Source organism: Myxine glutinosa, chromosome 9 (assembly GCF_964187855.1).
Source record: "Myxine glutinosa chromosome 9, kmMyxGlut1.1, whole genome shotgun sequence".
Lineage (NCBI taxonomy): Eukaryota > Metazoa > Chordata > Myxini > Myxiniformes > Myxinidae > Myxine > Myxine glutinosa.
This window is the reverse complement of record NC_136269.1, coordinates 47,526,597-47,538,994: the sequence shown is the minus strand read 5'-3', so window position 1 is coordinate 47,538,994 and position 12,398 is coordinate 47,526,597. Positions and strand designations below refer to the sequence as shown.

General features: G+C 48.1%; 1 protein-coding gene across 2 annotated transcripts in view; it reads left to right on the top strand.

Moving 5' to 3' along the window:
• Positions 1 to 12,398, top strand: part of LOC137435414 (zinc finger homeobox protein 3-like) — a 427,890-nt gene that overhangs the window by 357,471 nt on the left and 58,021 nt on the right. The window lies entirely within an intron of this gene.

Sequence of the window (12,398 nt, the reverse complement as noted above, 5' to 3'; positions counted from 1 at the left end):
AGGTCTAATGAGGAGTCACCAGGTACATGCATGCTGCTGAGGTTTGCTATTACTCCCATCCCAGAGGGACCAAATGATTCGCTTGGCATTCTCGCTGCAGACTGCCCAAGTGGGAAACTATCTTGGAGAAATCCCGCTTTTAGTTAAGGAATCAATAAGAACAACTAAATACACTACTCTTAAAAATTAAGGGCTAATTGGATTTCATTATAGCTTTGTTTGGGTTGATATTCATAGTTATAAAAGTACAATGGTTTCTCATTTAGTTCATTTTAATAACACCAAGGATTGCATAGTAAGTCATGCGATTTGATATAAGGGACTAATTTCAGAGGTATAGCAAAAACAGAAGAGTGAAAGGAACATGGTATTTCCAATTAGCAATTTTTCATGGTGCGTCAAGACATCTACATTGATAGCCAAGCAAGCCCAGACACTAAAAAATATATGTTTAGGCATTATCTATATATATATATATATATATATATATATATATATATATATATATATATATATATATACAGTATATATACACACACACACACACACACACACACACACACACACACACACACACACACACACACACACACACACACACACACACATACATATACACACACACACACAGGGTGAATCAAAAGTAGCGCCCGCACCAGATTTCTGTTTTTTTCGGCTGTCAGATTCTTTCTGGGATGTCATGTTGTTAATAATTGTCTTGCAGATTATTAATTTTCTTAGTTTATTTATTTTTCTTTTGCAGGTTATTGCTGAGAGTTTGGAAAGTTACTGAATTTGTACCAAATTGAACCATGAATTACCTTTCAATGAATCGACGCATTGCGGCCGTGAAACATTACTACAAATGTAATGAACAACCAACGATGGCGGCATGCAGTTTGGCACAGGAATTCGATATTAACCCACCCCAGGGAAGAAACATACGATTGATTGTCGAGAAATTTGAAGCAACAGGGTCGGTAGCCACTGCAAAGAAGTCCGGTCATCCGAAAACGGCAACGAATGTAGCTAAGGCTGAAGAAGCCATTAGGAAACTGGAACAAAATCCGCAAAAGTCAACTCGCCGTTTATCTGCAGAGTTGGAAGTGAGCCAATCAAGTGTTATCCGTATCCTTCACCAGAAAAAAATGGAAACCTTACATTCCACGCTTACTGCATGCCCTTCATGATGGAGATGACGACCGCCGTCTTCAATTTTGCGAAGAGTTCTTAGCTAAACTTGACGAAGAGGACACAATGCCAGACAACATCTGGTGGTCAGATGAGGCATGTTTTAAGCTTAACGGCACAATTAACAGGACACAATTGTGTCCACTGGGCTGCGGAGAACCCAAGAGTGACAGTTGAGAAGGAGGTAAATTTACCTGGCGTGACAGTTTCGGCAGCCATACCTCCATTAGGGATAATTGGACCCTTTTTTTTTTTGAGGGACCTGTCACCGCAGAAATTTACCTGGAATCATTTAATGAAATCAATTTATTTCTACCTTCTTGTGCACTGTAATACAAATGGCAAACAAACAATCAACTGACAGAAAATATATATATATAATATATATATATATATATATATATATATATATATATATATATATATATATATATATATATAAACAGAAATCGGGTGCTACTTTTGACTCACCCTGTATATATACATACATATATATACGGTGTATACATACATACATATATACGGTGTATACCGTATATGTACGGTGTATATACGGTGTACATATATACAGTATATACTACATACATATATACGGTATATATATATTATATATATTTTTTTTTTTTTTTTTTTTTTTTTTTTTTTGCGGATATGAGGATTGTATTTTTTTGATTGTGTGTATTGTAGTGGTAAATTGTTGTGTAACATTGGTTAAATATGGCCGCTCCTGCCTCCAGAGTTGTGTAAAGGTAAAAAGGGCGTCCCAGTAGTTATTCCATGAAACACCACATTGCAGGACCCGATAAAACCCTTGTTCAGTAGCTTATATCTTATTATGTGTTTTAGAGTAAGGCCTTGTCTTCCATTAGAATAATACTCCATTGCACCGAATCAATTAAGAATAGCTCCCCTTCAATACTTCCATTTCCCAGCCAAACTCTCCATCTGCGGGTAAAGCAGTTCACAAGCGTGGGGTGCACGCCCTCTCATTTCGCTGCTATAGTGAATATGTGCTCCATGCTCTGTTTGAACAGGAGGGGCGGGGTCGCCCGGGAGAGGAAAGCCCAGGGCGCGCCACGAAGGGCGGGGCTGTTCAGCCCCATGCCGAAATAAGGAAACAAGCCCGTGGCTCGCCACGAGGGGCGTGCCGTCGGCGCCATGCCCAAATAAGGAGACAAGCCCGTGGGATTACCATACAAGGTCATGAAACAGAGCATGGGGGAGGAGGGCGGTACCGAAACCGAAGGGGGCGTGTCAGTCCCGCGCTGGAGAGAAGTGAGAGGAAGGGAATACGAGCTGAGCTGCGTGGAGAGGTACACGACAAAGAAAGGGTCCAAGAGAAAGCAGAGGAACTTTTACGAACGAGTTGCAAAGAGATACGGCAGATGAGTCCAGCCCCGTTTCAACCAGCCGCGTGAAGCCCTGACGGGGCAGCGAGTGACCCTGCCGGCGTGCGCTGTAAAGCCGAATACCAGGAGCTGCCGGCGTGCGCTGTAAAGCGGGATACAAGGAGCTGCCGGCTCCCCGCTTCCCGCCCGGAGTGGACCTGCTCGCTGTGCCCTGTGATCCCACCTGCTCATCCTTTCCAGCCATTCCTGCCTGCAAGTTCCCCATTTGCGTACGTGAGTTTGTTTTGTTCGTGCTGTCCTGGGTAGTAACTAAGTCTGTATAAGCTAGTAATTTTCACTGTGTCACCTGCGTTTTCATGTCCGCTGTAAATACCCGTGACTGCTCTTTTTGCTTATGTGTGTACATAATAATAAACCCCGTTACTCTTCTGTACGTCTTCTTCTTCCTCTTTGCATTCGTCGTCTTAGTCTTTTCCCCATTGAATAGCGGTGGCGCGATACGGCCAACGTTTGGGTGAATCGGGTTTAGTCGGGGAACAACTGTTCGGTCGCGGAGCCTCCGCTCGGCAAACATACCATCCTTAACCGCGTAACGTAACAATTGGTGTCGGGGAGTGAGATTCGAGGCCCGAACCAAATTTTTTAAAACATCTAGAAAAAAATTTGGTCAAAATTTGGAGCTGCTGGAAATTTGTGTTGTTTTAAAGCAAAACCCGAATTTTGAAATCGCGCCATGGCTGGTCAAGGCGATCGGATGCAGGTGGGTGAGCTAGAGGAGGGGTTAGGAGTAACCCAGGACCTCGGGGTAATGTATATGGAGGAGGTGGTTGAGGGGGTATCAGGCACGCAAAATGGAGCCATCGCGCACGTGGTTGTAGCGGCACCAAATTGCGCTGCGCACGTGGTCGCGGCAGCCGAGCCAGAAATGCCAGAGTACATGCGAGTCTTTATGATTCAAATGATGGCAAAAATGGATGCCCAAAATGATAAGTCGAGAGCGAAGAGAAATGGGTGAGCGGTTGGGAAACCAAATTGTGGGATTGAGGGCTGATAGTGAGCGATTGGGGGGTGAAATGGGGAACCGGATGGATGCTCAGGGTGAGCAATTGGGGGTAATGAGGGACGAAGTGAGGGGTCCCGGTGAGGGATTAGAAAAAAAAATTGAGGGGTTAGACAATGGGATAAAAGAGGTAAAGAATGGGTTAATGGGGGTGGAAAATAGAATGGCTGCCCAAGAGAATCAGTTAGAGGGGGTGAAAAACGGGTTAATGGGGTTAGAAAATAGGATGGAAGACAAATTGCGGGAGATAGGGGAGCAATCCGCCCGATAAATTAAACAAATGGGAGAGCAGATAGAGGAGGTGAAAATCGGGGTAGAAACCAAACTGGATGCTCAGAGGGATGAATTCGGACAGATGAGGGCGGCATCTACAAAAGAGAGGGAGGAGATGAAAGAGGAGATACGACGAGGTGTAAGTGAGGAGGTCTCGGGGGTACGTGAGGAGGTAAAGCGAGGCGAAAAGCGTATAGAGAAAGAGGTGAGGAATAATACGGTGAGGTTACAAGGGGGCATAGAGGACCTGACGGAGGAGGTGGAACAGCTGACGGTGGGACAGACGGAGTTAGTGGAGCAGGTTCAAAGGAACACTGCGGTACTAGGAGGGTTAAAAGCGACACAAAACGACATAAAAAATGACTTGATAGCTACACAGAGGCAATGTCAGATGGTACGTGAGGGACTGACAATGAGGTTGGACGAGGTGACAGAGATAATGGAGACGAAGGACCGGCAGGTGAGGACGCACAAAGAGACGGTCAAAATAGCCTTAGAGGACGAACTTGAGGAGACGCACCGGGAAATAAAAGAGGTGAAGCAAAAATTAGAGGAAGTGGAAGAAGAGGTGAGTGAAATTAAGAAGGGACGGACAGAAACTAAGAGGGAGATAAAGGAGGAGGTGATGGAATATGTACAAGGTCGGTGCTCAAATCGTGATGATGTGCTCGCTAACCAAATAAAGAGTTTGCAGGTGGCGAAGGAGGTGCGCAGACGAGGTGCCAAGGTGAGTGGCGATATACGTGGAAATGTATATGATGTGAGGAAAGCTTCAGTCGGCTTGGGGGTTGATTTGGATCCGGGTGTTCGTGAGAGGCCGTTGGTGAAGTGTGCGACAGGTACGGGGTGCGAAAGAGGAGGTGTGCGAGAATGTCCGACTCTGGGGTGTGTGAGGAAAAAGTGCGCGCCGAGGAGTGAGTGTGCCGTCGAGAGTGAGTTGGTTGTTGCGCGTGTGCGAGGGGTCACATGGAAGCGCGGTGTGGTGAGTGTTACAGAGGATGTAACGAGAGAGTGTACACCTGTGGTGAGTGTCACAGAGGATGTAACGAAAGAGTGTACACCTGTGGTGAGTGTTACAGAGGATGTAACGGGAGAGTGTGCGCAAGAGGATGCGCGAGAAAGGTGTGTAACGGACGGGTGCATGAGGAAAGAGTGTGCTGTCAAAAGTAAGGAAGAATGCACACCTGTGGTGAGTGTTACAGAGGGTGTAACGGGAGAGTGTGCACAAGAGTGTGCGCGAGAAAGGTGTGTAACGGACAGGTGCATGAGGAAAGAGTGCGCTGTCGAGAGTAAGGGTGGTTGCGCTGTCAAGAGTGGTGGTGAAAGTTGTGAGAGTGACACGGAGCGTGAGTTGGTTGTGACAGGTGAGAGAGGAAGTACACCTGGAATGGAAGGAAGCACACCTGGAATGGTAGAGCGTGTGTGGGAATGCACGCTGGAATTGGTAGTGAGGCACGTGGTTGGGTGTGTGAGTGAGAGCACACCTGTGATTGTCACAGAGGAGGTGACCGAGAAGGGGGCGTGAAGAGGTGTGTTGGTGAGGTGTGCGAACGACGAATGTGTGCCAAGGTGTTTGGTGGTCAGGTGTGTGACCAAGTCTGTGAGCGGAATGAGTGTACCTGGGTGTGTAAGAGGAGGTGCAATGACAAGGAGCATGGGAACAGCTGGGTGTATGAGCAAGGAACGGGCTGCGGGGTGTAAGCGTGCAGGTGAGGCATCGACGGTAACCGGGTTAGCGGTTAGAGCGACTTATAGCCGAATCGGGCCCTCGGTGCGCGTCGGGCAGCTTCGCGTGCCGCGAGGACCAGCGGGGATCCGAACCACGGCGGGTTCGAAAGGACCGCCGTACGTGATCCACGCTGGGCCGTGCTTGGAACGGCCGCGTCCGTGCTCCGCTAGGCGGAACGGGCAGCCCGATAGGAAGGGTCGTTATAGCGACCCCCTTTTTGTTGAGGCGTTCCGGCAGGTCGAGATCGAGCCGTTGGATGGCTCCGTGCCGAGGTGGTGCGTGGGATCTCGGCCCGGGTAAGCCTCCTCCCCTTCACCGAGTGTCGGACGCATCCAGCCGCCGGCACCAAAGAACCCGCATTCATTGCTCGGCTTTACGAAGCCGAGCTTTAGAAGTGAATTGGCGCACCGAGAGGCATTAGTAAGTCGACTGTGATGATGAGGATAGTGATCTGGACCCGAAATTAGAAAAAAACAAAATTTGAAGATTGGCAAAGGATTGGCAGAGTGATGATTGGTAATGGTACAGTGATTGGCAGATGATTGGCAAATTTTTGAATTGTGTAAATTGGACGAGCAAAATTTATAGTAAGAGATGCCCCATGTGATGGGATGGCCAATCCACCATCCCTCACAGCAGGGGGCAAAGGAGCACTAGTTTTATGGGGTGTATGGCAGTAAAAACTAGCCCGGGTGGGTTAGGATATATCATGTGTAGGGCCCTAGAGATCGACATTAGGTAACGTTAAGGTTAGTTAGTGACAATGACACCTGTAGTGGGGACGCAGGTAGATTAGAGTGGATGATAATGACGAGGGAGCGCAATAGTTTAAAGGGGCGACTGGGAAGCGCAAGTTTCAGAGGGGAGTAGTTAGATGAGATGATGCCGTGTGAGAGTTGGAGGTGTATAGAAGTGTATTGTGAAAAGTGTGAGGAACAGGTGCGATTGCACAGGTGTGCAACTGGACAGGTGTATGGAGCAGTGTACGAGTGAGTGATGGTGATGAGTGTTGTAGTGACCAAATGGTCCAGGAAGGAAGGAGGGTGCAGGTGGCACCATGTAAGATTGCACAGGGGTGCAACGACAGGTGTATGGAGAGTGGTTGTGTGAAATACATGGAGTGTGGAATATATGGAGTATTGGAATGGATGGTCGTGGAGTGAGTATAGTGGAAACAATGGAGAGGAGGGGATGGTGCAGAGGTGTGATTGGGGGAAGAGTGGACCCCCATCACGAATACCCGGGGAGGGTAGTGTAAGTGTTAGGTAGAGGGTATAGGTAAATTGTGGTTGGATATTGGCATCTGTGGTGCGGGTGGAAGAATGGTGTTTGGATGGGTGCATTAGTGTTGTGGAAATGGCTGGGCGTGTAGCCTGTTAGGGTGTGTAGTTGGTTTGGGCACTCCACCACTGTAAGGATGTCGGCCAGGTGAGGCCGCAGGTGGGCTCTGGGAGCCGGTAGTAGTTGTTGTGGATGGGGCCCGAGGATCCGGAGGACGGACCCGGGTAGCCCAGTGCCAGAGGGCACCGAGGGGTGACAGAGCCAGGAGGGGCCTTCCCCAGTTAGATAGGTTAGGGTGAGGAGCTAGGTAAGCTCGGGTGGCAACTGCAGTGGTGGAGGTGTGCAGGTGGGTAGACCTGCTGGGAGAGCGACACGTCTCAGCCCAGAAATTGTGCAAGGGCACCGGGAGATGAATCGGGGGAGTGAGACCCCAAATTGAGAAGCACCACAGTTTGGTCAATGGGAATTGGTTTATAGAACCCATAGCGTAAGTTGGCCAATGGATTGGCAGGGAGAGACCCCGGGTAGTGTAAAGTGTGTTAAAGTCATTTCGAGGGTAGATAGGATGAAGGATCTCCTTGCACCATCTGCATCCACTCACCTGAGGTGACAGGTACTCCACACCATGCCAGGTTGTTTTATTATTTTTTATGTGCAAATGTTTTGGATTGTGAGACGCATCATGACGTGGGTGTGACATTGTGCTTGATGTTCCATCTCTTCCTCCTTATGAGGGTTGATGATGAATTGGGTGATGGCAAATTTTGGCTAGAGGGATTGTGGTGACGAATTTGGTATTGAAGAAATATGGGGAAGACGTGACAGTAGCGACGAATTTGTAAATGTGTAGATTTTGTACATATGGGGTAAGGGCAAGGGTAGTGTAGGTGACAGGGGGGTGACGTACGGTAGGGACGAGCTTTCTCACTTCGCCCTCCGTACGCATTTCACCTTGCATTGCCTTATTGATGTGTACCCTTGTGACCTTACCCCTCGCTCATCTGTCTTGTCCCCCTTTTGTCTCCCACATGACCTGTGCGCCATTGGGCGCCGAGGGGAGCATGCGTGAGTCCGCCCTTGTGCGCCCGGAACTCCCAGAACCAGCTGTCTGCATCGATGCACCACATTATGGACCGCATGTCTGTGGCCGAGCACCACTTATGGACCCCATGGGTTGGGGCATGGCCCCTCTGCAGGAACCGGCCATGAGGGCCCGAAATCTTGCTGGCGGACCTTGGCCACAGGGCACCGATGCCCCACAGGTGAACCACAGTAGTCGGCCCGGTGGGCCATAAATAAATAAAAGGGACACGTTGGGTGCATTTTATTGTAATACAAATAGGCCGCCGGCAAAGAAAATGACAACATCTGGAAGAAAGTAGATAGCCAGCAGAGGGAGCCGAAGAGCAAGAGACCACCTGCAGGGTTAGGGGGGGTTGTTTTTATTTTTTATTCACGAACAGTAATGACTGTGCACCGATTGGTGCTTGAGGGTGTGTTGGTGCGTTTTGGGTGCTTTCATGGTGCATTGATGCAGAGCAGACTGTCTCCCCCCCCCCCCAGAAAGAACAATCACAGGTCCTGGGTTGCGTTTTGCAAAATAAAGTAGCGTCAATTGTAAATAATGCTCCCCACCGTCAATGTATAGTTTGAAGACCATTCCGCAATTCGGTTAGCTGTGGGCGTGAGTCAGTTAGGCAGGGTGCAATGGAGCAGCGGGACACATTTATTTATGTTTTAAAACTGTCGCACTCAGGGTCAGGTTAAAAGTAGAGGGAACTACACCTACGTGTCACACTAAATTAAAGTTATAGGCCCGGGACGTGCCTAAGAGGAGGAGGGTGCAGTGTTGCGGATATGAGGATTGTATTTTTTTGATTGTGTGTATTGTAGTGGTAAATTGTTGTGTAACATTGGTTAAATATGGCCCCTCCTGCCTCCAGAGTTGTGTAAAGGTAAAAAGGGCGTCCCGGTAGTTATTCCATGAAACACCACATTGCAGGACCCGATAAAACCCTTGTTCAGTAGCTTATATCTTATTATGTGTTTTAGAGTAAGGCCTTGTCTTCCATTAGAATAATACTCCATTGCACCGAATCAATTAAGAATAGCTCCCCTTCAATACTTCCATTTCCCAGCCAAACTCTCCATCTGCGGGTAAAGCAGTTCACAAGCGTGGGGTGCACGCCCTCTCATTTCGCTGCTATCGTGAATATGTGCTCCGTGCTCTGTTTGAACAGGAGGGGCGGGGTCGCCCGGGAGAGGCAAGCCCAGGGCGCGCCACGAAGGGCGGGGCTGTTCAGCCCCATGCCCAAATAAGGAAACAAGCCCGTGGCTCGCCACGAGGTGCGTGCCGTCGGCGCCATGCCCAAATAAGGACACAAGCCCATGGGATTACCATACAAGGTCACGAAACAGAGCACGGGGGAGGAGGGCGGTACCGAAACCGAAGGGGGCGTGTCAGTCCCGCGCTGGAGAGAAGTGAGAGGAAGGGAATACGAGCTGAGCTGCGTGGAGAGGTACACGACAAAGAAAGGGTCCAAGAGAAAGCAGAGGAACTTTTACGAACGAGTTGCAAAGAGATACGGCAGATGAGTCCAGCCCCGTTTCAACCAGCCGCGTGTAGCCCTGACGGGGCAGCGAGTGACCCTGCCGGCGTGCGCTGTAAAGCCGAATACCAGGAGCTGCCGGCGTGTGCTGTAAAGAGGGATACAAGGAGCTGCCGGCTCCCCGCTTCCCGCCTGGAGTGGACCTGCTCGCTGTGCCCTGTGATCCCACCTGCTCATCCTTTCCCATCCACTCCTGCCTGCAAGTTCCCCATTTGCGTACGTGAGTTTGTTTTGTTCGTGCTGTCCTGGGTAGTAACTAAGTCTGTATAAGCTAGTAATTTTCACTGTGTCACCTGCGTTTTCATGTCTGCTGTAAATACCCGTGACTGCTCTTTTTGCTTATGTGTGTACATAATAATAAACCCCGTTACTCTTCTGTACGTCTTCTTCTTCCTCTTTGCATTCGTCGTCTTAGTCTTTTCCCCATTGAATAGCGGTGGCGCGATACGGCCAACGTTTGGGTGAATCGGGTTTAGTCGGGGAACAACTGTTCGGTCGCGGAGCTTCCGCTCGGCAAACATACCATCCTTAACCGCGTACCGTAACTATATATATATATATATATATATATATATATATATATATATATATATATATATATATATATATATATATATATATATATATATATATATATACGGTATCGGTATATATATATATATATATATATATATATATATATATATATATATGAGGGCCAGTCAATAAGTAACCTTACAATGTCGATATAAATTCGAGAATGTAGTGTGTGTAGTTGTAGACGACATGCGTTATATCTATGGGTAAGAGTCATGTTTTGCCTGTTTTAGATCTGGAAATATTGAGCGTATGACGTCAGTAGAGCAGTTCCCAGATGACGGCTCCCTTAGAAGTATGCACCAGGGAGGAGCAACGTTCTGTCATCCGTTTCTTGGGAAGTGAGGGTGTGAATCCCAGTGAAATCCATTGCAGAATGAAGATGCAATATGGTGACGCATGTTTATTGCTGCAGCAAGTGTATGACTAGGACAGGAAGTTTACAATTGGGTGTCCAGTGTGGCAGACGTTGCTCGCTCGGCCCGGCCTCACACAGCCGACACACCAGAAATGGTTGCAGGAGTTGAGCGCATGCTAAGGGAAAACCATCGCATTACACTGGATGAAGTGGTCTCCGAATTGAACATTAGCCATGGTTCAGCACATCTTATCATTCACAACATGCTGGGGTTCCGCAAAGTGTCTGCAAGGTGGGTGCCGAGACAACTCACACCCGAACTGAAAGAACGACGAGTGGACGCATGTGAAGAACTTCTGCGACGTCATGAAACAGAAGGTGACACTTTCTTACAGTGTGTAGTGACGGGATGAAAACTGGGTCCACTACTTTCAGCCAAAAACGAAGAGGGCAAGCAAAGAGTGGCGCCATTCAACTTCACCGAAGCCCAATAAATTCCACACACAGCCATCCGCTGGAAAAGTGATGCTGACGCTCTTCTGCGATAGCCGAGGCCCACTTGTAGAGCATTACATGCCCAGAGGGAGCACAGTCACCAGTGCATCATACTGCGACCTCCTTAAAAATAATCTAAAACTAGCAATTAGATCAAAACATCGTGGACTACTCACTTTCGGTGTTTTGCTGCAGCATGACAATGCTCGGCCCCATACTGACCGTGCTACAGCTGCAACAATCGAGGGCCTGCATTTTGAGTGTCATCCTCATCCACCCTACTCGCCAGACTTCGCCCCTTCGGATTACCACATCTTTGGCCACTTAAAGAGGCGCTTGGTGGAACCACCTTCTGATCCGACGAAGAGGTCTAAGAGCCGGTGCACGAATGGCTACACAAGCAGCCAAAGTATTTTTTCCTAGAGAAATCCAGGCCTTAGTAAAGCGCTGGGAAAAATGCATTGAACGCAATGGAGATTATGTTGAAAAAGAACACAGTTGTAACACATGTAAATGAAATAAACAAGTTTTGAAAAATATTTTAAGTTTACTTATTTTAAGGTTATGACTGCCCCTCGTATATATATATATACGAGGGGCAGTCACCCCCCGATTGTGGGGCTTCCCACAATCGTATATATATATATAAAATATATATATACACACACACACTACATGACCAAAAGTATGTGGACACCCGACCATCAAACATCTCATTTCAAAATCATGGGCATTCATAAGGAGTTGTTCCCTCATTTCCTGCGATAACAGACTCCACTCTTCTGGGAAGGCATTCCACTATATGTTGGAACATTGCTGTGGGGATTTGCTTCCATTCAGCCACAATAGCATTCGTGAGGTCGGGCACTGATGTTGGGCGATTAGGCCTGGCTCACAGTCGGCGTTCCAATTCACCCCAAAAATGTGTTCGATGGGGTTGAGGTCAGGGCTCTGTGCAGGCCAGTCAAGTTCTTCCACACCGATCTCGACAAACCATTTCTGTATGGACCTCGCTTTGTGAACGGGGACATTGTCATGCTGAAACAGGAAAGGGCCTACCCCAAACTGTTGCCACAAAGTTGGAAGCCCACAATCGTCTAGAACGTCATTGTATGCTGTAGCATTAAGATTTCCCTTCACTGGAACTAAGGAGCTTAGCCCGAACCATTAAAAACAGCCCCTGACCATTATTCCTCCTCCACCAAACTTTACAGTTGGCACTATGCATTCGGGCAGGTAGCGTTCTCCTGGCATCCGCCAAACTCAGATTAGTCCGTCGGACTGCCAGATGGTGAAGCGTGATTCATCACTCCAGAGAACGAGTTTCCACTGTTCTTGAGTCCAATGGTGGCAAGCTTTACACCACTCCAGCCGATGCTTGGCATTGCGCATGGTGTTCTTAGGCTTTTGTGCAGCTTTTCGGCCATGGAAACCCTTTTCTTGAATCTCCCTATTGACAGTTGTTGTGCTGACGTTG